The 16,774-nt window shown below is 38.2% G+C and overlaps 1 long non-coding RNA gene across 2 annotated transcripts; it reads left to right on the top strand.

Moving 5' to 3' along the window:
- Window positions 1-766: 766 nt before the first annotated feature.
- Window positions 767-16,337, top strand: LOC138437380 (uncharacterized). Of its 2 annotated transcripts, XR_011255923.1 has the most exons (4): window positions 793-873; window positions 9,185-9,323; window positions 12,238-12,395; window positions 12,862-13,582. It is a non-coding gene; the product is annotated as an uncharacterized lncRNA (long non-coding RNA). The 2 variants fall into 2 exon arrangements; XR_011255924.1 differs by lacking the exon at window positions 9,185-9,323 and having other exon boundaries at window positions 767-873; window positions 12,862-16,337.
- Window positions 16,338-16,774: the final 437 nt, after the last annotated feature.

Here is a 16,774-nt window from a genome sequence, read left to right as displayed (position 1 = left end):
AAACTACATTAGCCAAAACTAGAACACTGACATTGGGAAAACTCAGTGCCAGAATTGTCAGTACTACCTTTGCAACTTTTCTGTAAATACAGAAAAATGTTTTAAAGGCACAAAGGCAATGTAGCGGAGAAGGGATGGGCCTTTTAACAAGTGGTGCTGGGACAACTAGATGTCGGTATGCAAAAAAATGAACTTGAATCCACACTGCACACTACATACGGAAAATAACTCAAGATGGATTGTAGACCTAAATGAGAAACCTAAAACAATAGAACTCCTCCAAGAAAAATAAGCAAAAATCTTGTGACTTGTTCCTTAGATACAACAGCAAAAGCATACTCAAGAAAAGGACAAATAAATAAATTGAACTTCAGTGCAATTTATAAAACTTTTGCTTTTAAAAAGATGCTGCTAAGATAATGAAAATATTGGAATAAAATCTTTGCAAAGCACATATCTGATGAAGGAACAAGAGGAATCTTTTGAAGGTGAAGAATATGATCTTTTTTTTGACTGTGGTGATGGCCTCATGGGTGTATGCATATATAAAAACATATCAAATTGTATACTTTAAAGTGCGGTTTTTGTATGTTATTTATACCTCAATAAAACTGGTCAAACATTTCTTTTTTAAAAATTTCATTTATTTGTTTATTGGCTGAACTGGGTCTTGCTACCCTTGGGCTGTCTCTGGTTGTAGCGAGCACGGGCTACTCCCTAGTTGCCATGCTCAGGCTTCTCACTAAGGTGGCTTCTCTTGTTGCAGAGCATGGGCTCCCAAAAATGTTTGCAGCCAGATTCTTTCTTCTTTCCTCACACATCACAAAAGGAGAAGTGAAAGAAGGGGAATTTGGAGTGGAAAGAAATAGCAAGGTGAGTTGTTGGAGGTTAACACATCTCATTTTTGGAAATTTTACAAACATGAACATAAGTTTTACAAACAGGTAAGTATGTTTTAGGGCCCTCTTGGGGCGTTATGAAGAGCCTGTGCAAGTGAGGGGCCCCAAGTTTAAGCTTCATTAGTTTCATGGTAAATCTGCCTAATAATATGGCATATGAAAATACAAAAAGATAATACAATGTAAAGTTTCCTCCAAGCATGTCCTTCAGTCACCAGTTCTCTTCCTTGGAGGCAATAGATATATTCTGTTTCCTGGGTCCTCCCTGAAATAGTATGCATAGATAAGCTTTTTGTTCTGAAACATTTTGTCACCCCCCCTCATTATTTTCTTACAAAATTTAGCCTGTTGTATACAATTTTTTGCACTCTGTTGTTTCTCTTAGATGCCTTTATTGAGATGGTTCACATACCATCAATTCACTCATTTGAAGTGTACGCTTAAGTGGTTTTTAATATATTCATAGATACATATACCTGTCACCAAAGTTGATTTCAGAACATTTTCATCACCTCAAAAAGAAAGGAAGTATCCTTCAGCTATCACCTACTGACTCCTAACCCCAGCACTTGGCAGTCACCAATCTGCTCTCTGTTTCTGTGTACTTCCCTGGGATGAGCATCTTATATGGGTGGAATCATATTATATGTAGTCCTTGGTGACTGGCTTCTTTCACTTAGCATAATTTTTCAAAGTTCTTCTTGGACTGATCAGCACATGTATCAGAATTTAGTAATTTGTGTCTTCTCTTGTACTCTTAGCCTACTAGAAGTTTATCAATTTTATTGATCTTTTCAAAGAGCCAGATTTTGGTTTTGTTGATTTTCTCTATTTTCCTATTTTCAATTTCATTGATTTCTGCTCTAATTTGTATTATTTCTTTTCTTGTGCATTTGGTTTGGCTTGAATTGTTCTTGTTTTTCTGGTTTCCTAAGGTAGAATATTAGGGTTTGTTTTTTTTTTAGTGTTTTTTTTTTTAATTTTACGTCTTCTTCTCTACTAATATATGTATTTAATGCTATAAATTTCTCTGTAAGCACTATTTTCAGTGTATTTCATATATTTTCATAAGCTGTATTTTTATTTTATTTAGTTTAAACAATTCTTTCATTTCTCTTGAGATTTCTTCTTTGACCCAAGTGATATTTAGAAGTATATGAATATTCATAGCAACTTTATTCTTAATAGCCAAAAACCATAAACTAGTAAGGTTTCGTTGAATGGGTGAATGGTTAAACAAACTCGTTAAACACCATGGAATACTACTCAGTGATTTAAAAAAAGATGCAAACTATTGATACAAACAACATCTTAAGGAACCTCAAGGAAATTTGGATAGTTTACAGTTATTGGCGATTTAAGAATAAAGTTGCTACGAATATTCATATGCAAGTTCTTATGTGGAAAGAAGACATTTCTCTAGGATAAATACCCAAAAGTGGATTGCTAAGTTGTATAATAAGTCCATTGTTAATTTTGACAGGATACTGTAGTTTTAATTAGCGTCCGTCTAATGGATGATAATGTTAAAGTCTTGTCAGTTGTTTATTTGCCAGCTGTATACCTGTCCTTTTTGGAGGAATGTCTGTGAATGTCTTTTCTTTGTCCGTGCCCAGTTTTCTAATTAGATTATTGTTTTTTAAATGTTGAGATTTGAAGGATCTTTATGTGTTCTAGACAAAAGAATTTTGATAAGTGATTTGCAAAATCTTCCCCTGGTCTCTAATTTGTCTTTTTATCCTTTGAATAGGGTCTGTTTGCAGAGCAAAAGTTTATTTTGATGAGGGTCAATTTATCTGTTTTGTCCTTTTATGAGTTATGCTTTTGGTGTCAAGCCTAAGAATTCTTTACCTAATTCTAGGTCTGAAAGATTTTCTCCTATGTTATTTTCTATAAGTTTTATAGTTTAAATTAAAATTTTGTTTTCAGTACAATTTTGCATAAAGTGTGATATTTTTTAGGTCAAGTTTTTTTTTTTTTGCTGATGAATCTCAATTTCTCTAGTTCCATTTATTGAAAAGGCTGTCCATCCTCCATTTAGTCGCTTTTGCTCTTTAGTCAAAAATTAACTGGGCATATTTGTATGAGTCTGTTTCTGAGCTTTCTGTTCTGTTCCATTGACCTATGTGTCTTATTTTTCCTTCAGTATTATGCTATCTTGATTACTGTGCTAAGTTTTTAATAGTGGTCTTTCCAGGTGGTATTTCTTATTATTTATTTTTCCTCAAACACTTCAAAAATCAACTAATAAATAGATGCCACGAAGGTAACAAATTTTCTGTTTTCTCTCACTCTTATTGTAGTATAAGATTCATCAACTATGATAAAATCTTCTTACCTCTGGGTTTGTGGTTTGTTGAGATCATCAAGAGTGTTCTATGTAAATGCTATGGCATGTGATATATTAAAATAATAATTTGTTTTTCTTGTTAAGAGAGGAGAAAGAACTAAGAGGGTAGAAAAGGAGCTGTCATTTGGTTGTTTAAATTTTGCTGTAATCTTCATGGTGTGATTTCAACAAAGCTACGGGATGAACATTAGTACTCTCATTTTATAGAAGAAAAGATTGAGCTTCATAGAGTATAAATTATGAGCATAAGCATGTACTTTATAAAGTATAACTTCATGAGAATGATCTTGGCCAGGATCATAGAGATTAGTGCAGCTTTGTAATCTTTCCTTTTTTTTTTTTTTTTTTCAGATAGGTTACTAGGGCACATATGTATAAAGCACCTGGAGCCAAGTTTATATCACTTATAGGAAATGTGGGCTCCGATGGTGCTAATTCAGCCATAGATAACCTCTTCATGGTAAGAGGAGGTTGAAAAGAAAGGATATGTATCCAGTACCTGAGTTACAGGTAGATAACTCAATAGAATTATAGCTACTTCTATATCCTGAAAGGTGGCCTGCCTTAGTGTTGGGCTTCACCATTCAGAGATGTTTTCCTAATTAAGATCCCACTTGGCCACATTAACAGGAAATTGTGTTCTATCTTCTTTATTAAACAATTCTTCCTTTGAAGTTCAAAGAATCCAAGGATACTTACTCAGTCCACGGTATCTATAGTTACTCTAACTTCATCCTGAAACTGGACATCCCAGACAGCTCAAGAAAATGACCTGTTGATCGTAAAGCTGCTGTCACTATTGCTAAGCCTCAGTCCTTCTCCAGAAGAGGTTAGTGGGCTTTACCTTTCACCTGCCTGGAGACAGTTGCTGCTGCAGCATGTGGGAATCCCTGTTCGGGGGGAGGAGTTTTTCTTCTCTGTTGCCAGGATGCTGGTGCATAGTGACCCATGTTGTTGTTCAGACTCTCAGTCATGTCTGACCCTTTGTGACCCCCTGGACTGCAGCATGCCAGACTTCTCTGTCCTTTACTATCTCCCAGAGTTTGTTCAAACTCATGTCATCCAACCATCTCATCCTCTGTTATTCCCTTCTCCGCCTGCCCTCAGTGTTTTCCAACATCAGGGTCTTTTTCAATAAGTCAGTTCTTTGCATTACATGGCCAAAATATTGGAGCGTCAGCTTCAGCATCAGTCCTTCCAGTGACTATTCAGGACTGATTTCCTTTAGGATGGACTGGTTTGATCTCCTTGCAGACCGAAGGACTCTGAAGAGTCTTCTCCAGCATAACAGTTCAAATGCATCAATTCTTCATTGCTCAGCCTTCTTTATGGTCCAACTCTCACTTCCATACATGACTGCTGGAAAAACCTTAGCTTTGATTAGACAGACCTTTGTTGGCAAAGTGATGTCTCTGCTTTTTAAAACACTGTCTAGGTTTGTCATAACTTTTCTTCCAAGGAACAAACATCTTTTAATTTCATGGCTGCAGTCACCATCTGCAGTGATTTTGGAGCCCAAGAAAATAAAATCTGTCAGTGTTTCCATCCCCACCCCTCCCCCCACCATCCCCATCTATTTGCCATGAAATGATGGGACTGGATGCTATGATCTTAGTTTTTTGAATGTTGACTTTTAAGCAACTTTTTCTCTCTCCTTTTTCAACTTCATTAAGAGGCTCTTTAGTTCCTCTTTGCTTTCTGGCATTAGGGTGGTGTCATCTGCATATCTGAGGTTATTAATATTTCTTCTGGCAATCTTGATTCCAGCTTGAGCTTCATCCAGCCCAGCATTTCACATGATGTACTCCACATGTAAGTTAAATAAGCAGGATGACAATATACAGCCTTGACATACTCCTTTCCCAATTTTGAACCAGTCCATTGTTCCATGTCCAGTTCTAACTGTTGCTTCTCGACCTGTATACGGGTTTCTCAGGAGATAGGTAAGGTGGTCTAATATACCCATCTCTTTAAGAGTTTTCCACAGTTTGTTGTGATCCACACAATCAAAGGCTTTAGCGTGCTCAATGAAGCAGAAGTAGATGTTCTGGAATTTCCTTGCTTTTTCTATGATCCTACGGATGTTACCAATTTGATCTCTGGTTCCTCTGCTTTTCTAAATCTAGTTTGTACATCTGAAATTGCTCGACTCACATCTTGTCGAAGCCTAGCTTAAATGATTTTGAGTATTACCTTGCTAGCATGTGAAATGAGTACAGTTGTACTGTAGTTTGAACATTCTTTGGCACTGCCCTTCTTTGAAATTGGGATGAAAACTGACCTTTTCCAGTCCTGTGGCCACTGCTGTGTTTTCCAAACTTGCTGCCATATTGAGTGCAGAACTTTAAAGCATCATCTTTTAGGACTTTATATAGCTCAGATGGAATTCCATCACTGCCACTAGCTTTATCTGTAGTGATGCTTCCTAAGACCCACTTGACTTCACACTCCAGCATGTCTGGCTCTGGGTGAGTGATCACACCATTGTGGTTATATGGGTCATTGAGACCTTTTTTGTACAGTGCATTTATCTACAATGATAAAGTAGATGTATATATAATCCCATCAAACTTTGGTTTACAAAAATGACATTTCATCCGAAAGACTCAGTAATTTTTTTCTCAGGAAAGTGGCAACAGTAGGGTAGGGTATCTTATGGGGTCATTCCTTTCCCCTGCAAAGTAGACCACAATTCAAAAGAGTCTGAAGGTCATGGTCTTTATCACCATCTTGGCTTTAACTCCTGCCTTCCTTCTCCAAATACATACACATTATCACTGTAGTCTGGACTACCAAGAAGGGATCTTTTTTGCACACAAAAATAGAATTATTTCACATCTTTTGCTTGAAACATTTCAATTTCAACATTACCTTCAGCAGTGATTATTAACACATTTTATGTGCTTTTCCCTTTAAGAATAATTGAATAATAATTAAAGTTTTTAACTTTCTTCAGAGAAAAACATACATATACACATACAGACAATATAATCTTATACAACTCAGGAGGTTTTGCAACACCCCTGAAGCCCATCCACAGATCTAGGAATCCTCATCCAGCCTATACAATTTATGTATTGAATCTCCTTTGAATAGCATAAAAGGTCTTTTGCCTACCTAGCCAAATTCTTCACTTCCACTCCCCACTTCAAAGGGGATTTCCAAACATACTATGTTCTCTCTTATACTTAAAAAAAAAAAAAATCTATGGTTTTTCCAGTAGTCATGTATGGATGTGAGAGTTGGACTGTGAAGAAAGCTGAGCGCTGAAGAATTGATGCTTTTGAACTGTGGTGTTGGAGAAGACTCTTGAGAGTCTCTTGGACTGCAAGGAGATCTAACCAGTCCATTCTAAAGGAGATCAGTCCTGGGTGTTCTTTGGAAGGAGTGATGCTGAAGCTGAAATGCCAGTACTTTAGCCACCTCATGCAAAGAGTTGACTCATTGGAAAAGACCCTGATGCTGGGAGGGATTGGGGACAGGAGGAGAAGTGGACGACAGAGGATGAGATGGCTGGATGGCATCACTGATTTGATGGATGTGAGTTTGAGTGAACTCCAGGAGTTGGTGATGGACAGGGAGGCCTGGCGTGCTGCAATTCATGGGGTCGCAAAGAGTTGGACATGACTGAGCGACTGAACTAAACTGAACTGAGCTGAAACTTTTAATTTTAGAATAGTTTGAGATTTACATAAAAATTACTAAGATAACACATAGATTCTGTATGCAGAGTTTATCATTCCATATTCTTACAGTATTTCTCATTTACTATGAATAAGTTACTCTTTAATTGAAAATCCTTTTGAATCAGCAGTCAAGGAAATTATTTTCCAAAATAAATGTATAAAGCACTGATACTAGCCCTCATAATCTCTGGTTCAGCTCATGTGAGACAGTGTGAAAAATGATGCTGTGTTTGTGAGTTCACTCCCTATTTAACAGAGCTGGAAATAGACCACTCACATGCCAGCAACCAGCCACCTTACAGAGGTATGATATTGACTTGAGGTGAGGTGTTGGGGTGAAATAATTTGTGGCTGCATCTTCATTTAGAGTGATGCCAAAGAGAGAACAGAAGCATCTTCAATTCAGTGTGTACAGATAAATTGTTGTTAATATGAAGTTGAGCATATTATCTTATTTGCTTCTTAAGAGGAGAAATAAAATGTTTGTTTGTCAAGAAAGGGAAAAAAAATACGATCCAAGTACATTACCTTATTCCCATATTTCCAACTATTTCTTCTCTTCTCCTCAGCATTTTGTAATGTTACCAGAGCTAATTTACAGATTGAAATCACTGCGTTTTAGTTCAGTGAAAGAACTTTAATGATATGCAGTTGATTTGGCACAAATAAAAAGATCAAACCTTAAACTCAAAAGTCATACTTAACAGAGAAATGAAATCAGAATACTCTTCTAGAAAGAGGAAACGAAAATAGGAACATTCCCATCTCTTTGTCAACAAGATTATGTTTTATCACATGTTTGAAAAATCAGTTACTTATTTCATTACAATTTCTCAATGATGAATGCCCAATTTTTGTGTAAATTGAGAAAGGATTTTTGTAACCTGACCAATGTGGGAAGGGAAATATCTGTTCATAATGTGAAAAAGGGAAGTGAAATAATTTCATTGACTCTGAAAGTTTAAATGTAACAGAAATAATAGTACAAAGAAAGTATGCACAAAGAAATAAAAAACTTTCCACAATTATCAGTTGTCCTCACATTAAGAAAATTGATTTTTAGGGGCTTCTCTGGTGCTCCAGTGGTTAAACATCTACCTGCCAATGCAGGGCACATGGGTTTGATCCCTGGTCCAGGAAGATCCCATGTGCCACCAGGCAGATAACCCCAGTGCCACACCGCTGAGATTGTGTTCTAGAGCCTGGGAGCCACAGCTGTTGGAGCCAGAGTGCCTAGAGCAGTGCTGTGCAACAAGGGAAGCCATGGGAACAAGAGGCCCAAGCACTGCAGCTAGAGAGCAGCCCCCACTCGTCACAGCTGGAGAGTAGCCCCCACTCATCGCAGCTAGAGAGCAGCCCCCACTCATCGCAGCTAGAGAGCAGCCCCCACTCATCGCAGCTAGAGAGTAGCCCCCACTAGTCGCAGCTAGAGAGCAGCCCCCACTCATTGCAACTAGAGAGAGCCCACCTGTGGCAATTAAGACCCAGGCAGCCAAAAATAAATAACATCTCTGATTAACAAAAAAAGAATACTGATTTTGAAATAGTCTCTGATTGTTTAATGGCATTGCCTGGAGTTAGATCAACCTCTTAGATGAAAATAACACTTAAAACACATAAAATGGATTTGTATAATTATATTGGGAACTAAAATCAGCAAGAGGTAGACAAAGAAGTTACAGTGTGTTAAGGGGTGAGAATTGTGTTGTGAGAGAATTTCTTCCCTTTCACTTGAACTTCAAGGTAAGGAGGTAAACTGAAAAGACCATGGACCTGACCTGAATCTAACTCCCAGCTCCCCCGCTCACCATCTGTATGTCTCTGGGCAGGACTTTTCTTCTCTGGGAGACATAGTTTTTCATTTGTAAAATGGACATAATACCTATCTTTAAGACCCCTGAAAGAATTATAAATAATGTTTATTAAGTGGCTAACACATTGCAAGCATTTGAGTAAAAAAAAAGCTAACATTATATACCTTTCCTTTTATCCCTGTGTCTCAAAATAGTCTCCAGTCTTGATTATTCAAACCTCCTAAATATCTCTTGAATTCTCCTAGTTCTATTATCCACTTCCCACTTCATCTGCTATCTGAATTACTCATATAGTTTTCTAGCAGCAGTCCCTGAATGCAATCGAGAGTGTTAATTTACTTTGTTTTAAGATTTTGATCCAGTTACTTTCCAGTTTAATACTCATGAATAGTTTCCATTGTCTTTGGGATTAATTGCTGAACTTTACTGTTTCAGGGATTAAGCTTTTAGGTCTGGTTCTGCTCACCCCCCAGCGTTGTCTTTGACACCAGCACCTATTATTTCTTCCATTGTCTGCACAGCACATTGAGGAGACAGCAGGAACAAAGACGAAAGAGAGTGATGCATGGCAAGGGTGAGGAATGGTAGAATCTCCTCTGTGATTAGCAGTAAAGTACCTGGCATATTACTAGGCTGGTACTGTTTTAGGCTTAAAGATCAATTCATGGGTCAGTAAGTTGTGGCTCTGTGCAAGACCACAATAACTTTTATAGCACAGTATTGACACCACAGTGGAAATAATTTCTCTTGTGTATATTAAGTAGTAGTATTTTTCTCAGTATGAACAGATTGTTGTTTTTTAGTCGCTATGTTGTGTCTGATTCCTTTGCGACCTTAAGGACTGTAGCCTGCCAGGCATCTCTGTCCATGGGATTTCCCAAGCCAGAATACTGGAGTAGGTTGCCATTTCCTTCTCCAGGAGATTTTCCTGACCCAGGGATCAAACCCACGTCTCCTGCTTGGCAGGCAGATTCTTAATCTCTGAGCCACCTGGAAAGCCCATGAACTGAGTATCTGACTCAAAACACAAAAACACCAAGACTACATAGTAAATTAAGTACAAAAGTTAGATGATTTCTGGAGTTTGGGTGGTGTTATGAGATGCAGGAAAGCATCTTGCTTGTTTGATCTATTTTGCAAAGAGCGGGAACTTAAATTACAGAGACATTGAGAGCTAAAAGAACAGAAAGTGATCACTAATCCTTGAAAAAGACACACTGGTTTGGATTAGGCAAACACAAATCATTTACCATTTTTCAATGACCCAAGAACCTGGCCAACAAAATGCCAGCTTTGGATTAGGGTGAAGCACTGCCCTGAGTCAGGGAATGTCCCCACGGAGAGCCACTCTGACCTGTGGCTAGGATGCTGGACTTGCTGGGAGCAGCTGAATGCTGGTCCTGTTTCACAGGGCCATTACATATCTCCATTAGTTGAATAAGAAATTACTCCATCTTAAGCTTTCAGCATCTGGGCTCCCTGGGAAAGCCCAGTTATGTCCTCCACCTTACTCCCAGCCCTCCCAACTCACCCACCCTTCCAAATTCTCCTAGCAGCCATGCTGCCACAGCAGAGATGAGACTAGGTCCTCTGCACCCCAGAGCCAAACTACACAAGGACAGTGTCAGCTGGCTAATGAGAGGAGTGCAGCTGCCCTGACCACGGAACGGCACTGCTTTATAGCAAGTGACTATTTACAATCTTTGACAAAACTCATTCCAATGCCTCTTTTCATTAATACAGTCTTTTTTTTTCACCAGTGTCAGTTATTGATACTTTCTGAGGTTATGCTATTTTCATATAGTTTTTCATGTCCTTCATGTATTGACACAAATAGATTTTAATTTAGAAAAGGCAGAGACATCATTTTGCCAACAAAGTTTTATGTAGTCAAAGCTGTGGTTTTTCCAGTAGTTATGTATGGATGTGAGAGCTGGACCATAAAGAAAGCTGAGTGCCTAAGAATTGATGCTTTTGAATAGTGGTATTGAAGAAGACTCTTGAGAGTCCCTTGGACTGCAAGGAGATCAAACCAGTCAGTCCTAAAGGAAATCAGTACTGAATATTCATTGAAAGGACTGATGCTGAAGCTGATGCTCCAATACTTTGGCCACCTGATGCGAAAAGCTGATTCATTGAAAAAGACCCTGATGCTGGGAAAGATTGAGAGTAGGAGGAGAAGGGGCCAACAGAGGATGAGATGGTTGGATGGCATCATCAACTCAATGGACATGAGTTTGAGCAAGCTCCAGGAGATAATGAAGGACAGGGAAGCCTGGCATGCTGCAGTCCATGGGGTTGCAAAGAGTCCGACACAACTGAGTGACTGAATGACAAGAAAATAAAAACCAGATTGCAGGAACAACAACAGCAAAAAATGATGGGATAGATTATAGTGAAAAAAGATTATCAAGACAGAGAGGTCTGAGTCGCTGAAAATTAAAAACACCGTGGCTTACCTCCAGGGTCAGTGGTGACCAAAATCATTAAATCGAAGAGCCATTTTCAGGAAAGTAGTTTCATCTCTAGGGCTCTCAAGAACCATCTCACTTCCCACTCTCCAGTCACATTCAGAGAAGGTAAGTCTAGGTCAAATAGTGCAGAGCGTCTAAATTTGCTATACTATAAATGGGTGCAAGAACCATCACTTTGCTTTATTTTTCTAAATCTAACAAAATTTGTCTCTAAGCCCCATTTCCCCAAAAGGTGAGTCCGTGATGGTGTTGTAAAACTTTAGCTTATCCCCTGCCCAGGAGCTTACAAGCATCTCAAGAAAGGACAAAGCCCAGAAAACTTGAGGAAGACCTTAGAGTTTCAGTCCATCACTGAGATGTTCATATGATGATAATTACCCAGGCTGACATGGTTCACTCGAAGGCAGAAGCCCCTTCTTGAAGCTTCATTGAGGGACTTGTCTGGTGGTCCAGTGGCTAAGACTCTGTGCTCCCAATGCAGGGGGCCTGGGTTCAATCCCTGGTCAATGAACTAGATCCTACATGCTGCAACTAAGAGTTCACATTGCTGCAACTAAGACCCAGCATAACCAAATAAATAAATATATTTTTTTAAGCTTTATTGATTCCCAAGGGAGAGCAATTCATGTTCACTTTCCCAGCAGCTGCATGCCATCCAAGAGACCTCTTACCATTGCTCTGGGACCCCCATGGAGTGGGATGCAGGGCCCTGCCACTTCTCAAGCCTGTCACCACTATCATCTCAGATCTGGCCAAATTTGCCTCCTCAAGTACCCCAGGCCTCAGGAAATGTTTCTTCCTGCTTTATCCTCCTTCAATAATATAATCTCCCAAATGAAGGCCTGGATGGGACAGTGTTCCAAGAGCTTGGCAACTTATCTCTTATTCCAAGAAATATAAATTCTATTCTTGTAAGAGTATTTTTCAGTCTTTTAAGAAAGTTAATGATACAATAAAAATCCTAAACAAAACAGCATTGTTCTGACATATTCTCTCATGTTTCTTTTTCTATAGCTTATATGCCATTTTAATGCATCTCATGAAGTTCATTGAAAATTAATATTTAACTCCTTTCTATGGAAGCTTAAGAGACCACTGATCTGGGTACAGATGAGCTGCATGAAAGAAGGATAAATTTAAAGTTAATTGGCAGAATATTTCTACCAATATGGGTGAGTTCATATACACAGAGGAATGTTGAGGACTTCAAAAAAATCATTCTTTTTTTAGTGATTCTGCACACTCCTCTCTGTATGTGTAATTATTTATTATTTTGCTAATTATAAAAGTAATATATGCTGAAAGAACAAAACTTGGAAAATGCCAAAATATACAAGTTGAATAAAATTCTGAAAAGTGTCAGTGTAAACATTCTGGTGTGTATCTTTTAGTCCTTTTTCTTACATAAGATGTTTAAAAATTTTTTTAATCATAAAATACATACGCACATTTTTAAAAGTCAAATGAGGTGTTATAAGTTAAATGCTGAAAGATAGCCCTAAACTTTCTTATCCAATTCCCAACACTAGAGGCAATGTCTTTCAACTTCTTAGCTATTTTTAGCTTCTTTAGTTCTATTTTATTATTATGGCCATATATGTCAAGAGTATGATTATTCTATTCATTTTTTATTTTCAGTCATGGATATTTTCTACTGATTTCCACCAAGGAAGGTGAAGATTTAGCTCTCTGGACTCCCCATGTCTTGTTCCCCTTTACAAGCATGTACAAACTCTCACAGATGAGTATACTATGATCGTATAATTTGGTTGTATTTCTTCTTTTCTTGTGTTTTAGTTTTCTTGGAATTGCCTTACTTTTTGGTTGCATAGTCTTCCATTTACTTATTCATGTATTAATTCATCGCCCCAGATCTCAGTCAGAGTTGTCAAACTCCTTTCAATAGTTTCAAACATTCCAGGACATTTTTTTTTTTAAGCTTGTCTATAACACACATTTGTAGTAGGGTTTTTAAAAATTAGTCAACTAATGTTTATTTTTTGTTGTGCTGGGTCTTTGCTGCTGCACGTGGACTTTCTCTAGTTGCAGTGGGTGGGGAGCTACTCTTTATTGTGGTGCCTGGGCTTCTCACTGTGCTGGCTTCTGTTGCCGAGTACAGGCTCTAGGTACCTGGGCTTTGATAGTTGCCACTGGCAGGCTCAGGAGTAGTGGCACCCGGGCTGAGTTGCTCCGGCATGTGGAATCTTCCCAGTTGGAGATCGAACCCGCATGCCCGCTGTTGGCAGGAGGATTGTTATCCCCTGCACCACGAGGGAAGCCTGTCCTTAGGGTTACTGTTGCCTTCATCTCAATAATTTCCCTTCGCCTTTCTCCTGTATTAAAATCCTGTTTACTAGAACCCTTATCTTTTATCTTATTTGCTCTTTTAAATTTTTATGTCTTTATTTATTGGCTGTGCTGTGTGGACGCCACAGGATCTTAGTTCTCCAACCAGGAATTGAACCCAGACCACAACAGTGAAAGCGCCAAGTCCTATCCACAGGACTACCAGGGAATTTCCAGGAATATATCACTTTGTGATTTTTAAAGACATATGCCTTTTTATAGTACAATTTTTTTTTAAGTGGTAAAAACAACATGTTATTAACAGACCCAAATACCTTTAGTTTCTCTGTAATAAGAGGTGAAAAGCATATAAACTTAAACATGTGTTTGGCAATTAATATTTCACTATTTTATTTGGAAATGAACTAGATATCTATGAATATCGTTTAAAGTTAATGTTACAAAAAGATTTTGGAAACTATTTTTAAGCAGACACATTTTATTAATGATACCTACAAAATTCATTTACAAACATTTCTACCACTTATATCTATTTAATTCACGTGTACTTAACAATTATGCTAGAGTTGCCATGAAAATTTAATGATATTAAAAATTAACCATTTTAAGTTATTTTCCTTGTTGACAAACTAGGCAAGTAGCAAAACTTACAGAAGTAAAGAACCTAATAATTTAAAGATGACTTTTTTCTCTACCATATTGACATACATTAAGGAAATAATTTCTATTGTAAATTTAGTTCTTAGGTAGAATTTAAAATTTTATAATTTCAAGCATAAAGTAGAGACAACATGAACTTATTTAACTAGTCTTAGTTTAAATAAGTGCTTGTATTGTCTTTAAGCCAGTTAAATAGAGATCTTTCACAAGTTTTTACAAATACTATCTAGAGGAATAAAAATATCACACATACATAACATACATACATAGATATACATGGATATATAGATAGAGACAGATGCAAACTGTGATCTCATAGCTTTCATTTAAAAATTTTAGCCACATATCCAGTACAGTAGTACAAAAACTTTCTAGCTTATAGAAGACCTAAATGGCATTTTTGGCAGATAGAACAAGTTAAATTTACCCACTCAGGTGGCTAAAGCCTTTTGCCAATATTTGTGGAAAAGACTATTAAGAATTTTACTTGTCTTTAATGAATAATCTTGTGGAGGCTATGGACAAAATTTGGGGCAAGGGAGCTTATGAAAATATCAAACGGTTTGTTTTCTTAAAAAACTATCTCTCATATTTGTTTGTTTCCGGTCCTGTAATTGCTTCAGCAATATGTGAACCGTGAACTTCCAGATGTTCAAGCTGGTTTTAGAAAAGCAGAGGAACCAGAGATCAAATTGCCAACATCTGCTTGATCGTGGAAAAAGCAAGAGAGTTCCAGAAAAACATCTATTTCTGCTTTATTGACTATGCCAAAGCCTTTGACTGTGTGGATCACAACAAACTGTGGAGAATTCTTCAAGAGATGGGCATACCAGACCACCTAACCTGCCTCTTGAGAAACCTGAATGCAGGTCAGGAAGCAACAGTTAGAACAGGACAGGGAACAACAGACTGGTTCCAAATAGGAAAAAGAAGTACATCAAGGCTGTATATTGTCACCCTGCTTATTTAACTTCTATGCAGAGCACATCATGAGAAACGCTGGGCTGGAGGAAGCACAAGCTGGAATCAAGATTGCCGGGAGAAATATCAATAACCTCAGATATGCACATGACACCACCCTTATGGCAGAAAGTGAAGAACTAAAGAGTCTCTTGATGAAAGTGAAAGAGGAGAGTGAAAAAGTTGGGTTAAAGCTCAACATTCAGAAAACTAAGACCATGGCATCCGGTCCCATCACTTCATGGGAAATAGATGGGGAAACAGTGGAAACAGTGGCTGATTTTATTTTTCGGGGCTCCAAAATCACTGCAGATGGTGACTGCAGCCATGAAATTAAAAGACGCTTACTCCTTGGAAGGAAAGTTATGATCAACCTAGACAGCATATTAAAAAGCATAGACATTACTTTGCCAACAAAGATCTGTCTAGTTAAGGCTATGGTTTTTCCAGTGGTCATGTATGGATGTGATTGTTGGACTGTGAAGATGGCTGAGTGCTGAAGAATTGATGCTTTTGAACTGTGGTGTTGGAGAAGACTCTTGAGAGTCCCTTGGACTGCAAGGAGATCCAACCAGTCCATCCTAAAGGAGATCAGTCCTGAGTGTTCATTGGAAAGACTGATGTTGAGGCTAAAACTCCAATACTCTGGCTACCTGATGCGAAGAGCTGACTCATTTGAAAAGACCCTGATGCTGGGAGGGATTGGGGGCAGGAGGAGAAGGGGACGACAGAGGATGAGATGGTTGGATGGCATCACCAACTCAATGGACATGGGTTTGGGTGGACTCCGGGAGTTGGTGATGGACAGGGAGGCCTGGTATGCTGTGGTTCATGGGGTCACAGAGTCGGACACAACTGAGTGACTGAATTGAACTGAATTGCTTTAGCAACAATGATCTCTTTGGGTGCTTACATTTCAAAGATACAATAAGATCAATATTTCCAAGGGTCAGAGACGGGACTGTAGGTTTTATGTGAGATGGAACTCAAGGGTATATTTGCCCTTATCAGAAATCTAAGATCATTATTATTACATTTTTCCTTTGTTTAACAGTAGGATAGGATAACTCAATAATTTTGACATTTTTTTGGTAGTGCAGGCCCAAAATATGGGATATATGGACCTGATGGGGTTGGCTTTACAAAGTAAAGGACAATAAATCAAACCTTCATGTGCCTTTTCTGGACCTTTGTCAAAGCTATTTCCTGGCTATCAATATTTCTGTAAGTTTTATACCTGCTTGAGTGCCAACTGTAGCTCTTGACAGTCCTCTGATATTCCCCTCCTAACCTTGTTGAGAAAGTTAAGGAAGTGTTTCATTTTCTTTCACACAGTCGCTCAGTCATGTCTGACTCTTTGCAATCCTGTGGACTGTAACCCACGAGGCTCCTCTTGTGTCCATGGGATTTTCCAGGCATAAATACCGGAGTGAGTAGCCATTTCCTTCTCTAAGGGATCTTCCTGACCCAGGGTCCCCCTCATTGGCAGGCAGATTTTTTACCATTGAGCCACCAGGAAAACCCTGTATCTTCTGTATCTATTTCTATCTTTTCTCTCTTTCTTTCCTTTTTTTTTTTTTCTCAATTTGATCTTCCCATTGGTACCTGTAGGACACTTGTTTAA

The sequence above is a fragment of the Ovis canadensis genome, chromosome 3, assembly GCF_042477335.2.
Source record: "Ovis canadensis isolate MfBH-ARS-UI-01 breed Bighorn chromosome 3, ARS-UI_OviCan_v2, whole genome shotgun sequence".
Taxonomy (NCBI): domain Eukaryota; kingdom Metazoa; phylum Chordata; class Mammalia; order Artiodactyla; family Bovidae; genus Ovis; species Ovis canadensis.
The sequence above is the reverse complement of the archived record's forward strand: the minus strand, read 5'-3'. Positions and strand labels throughout refer to the sequence as shown.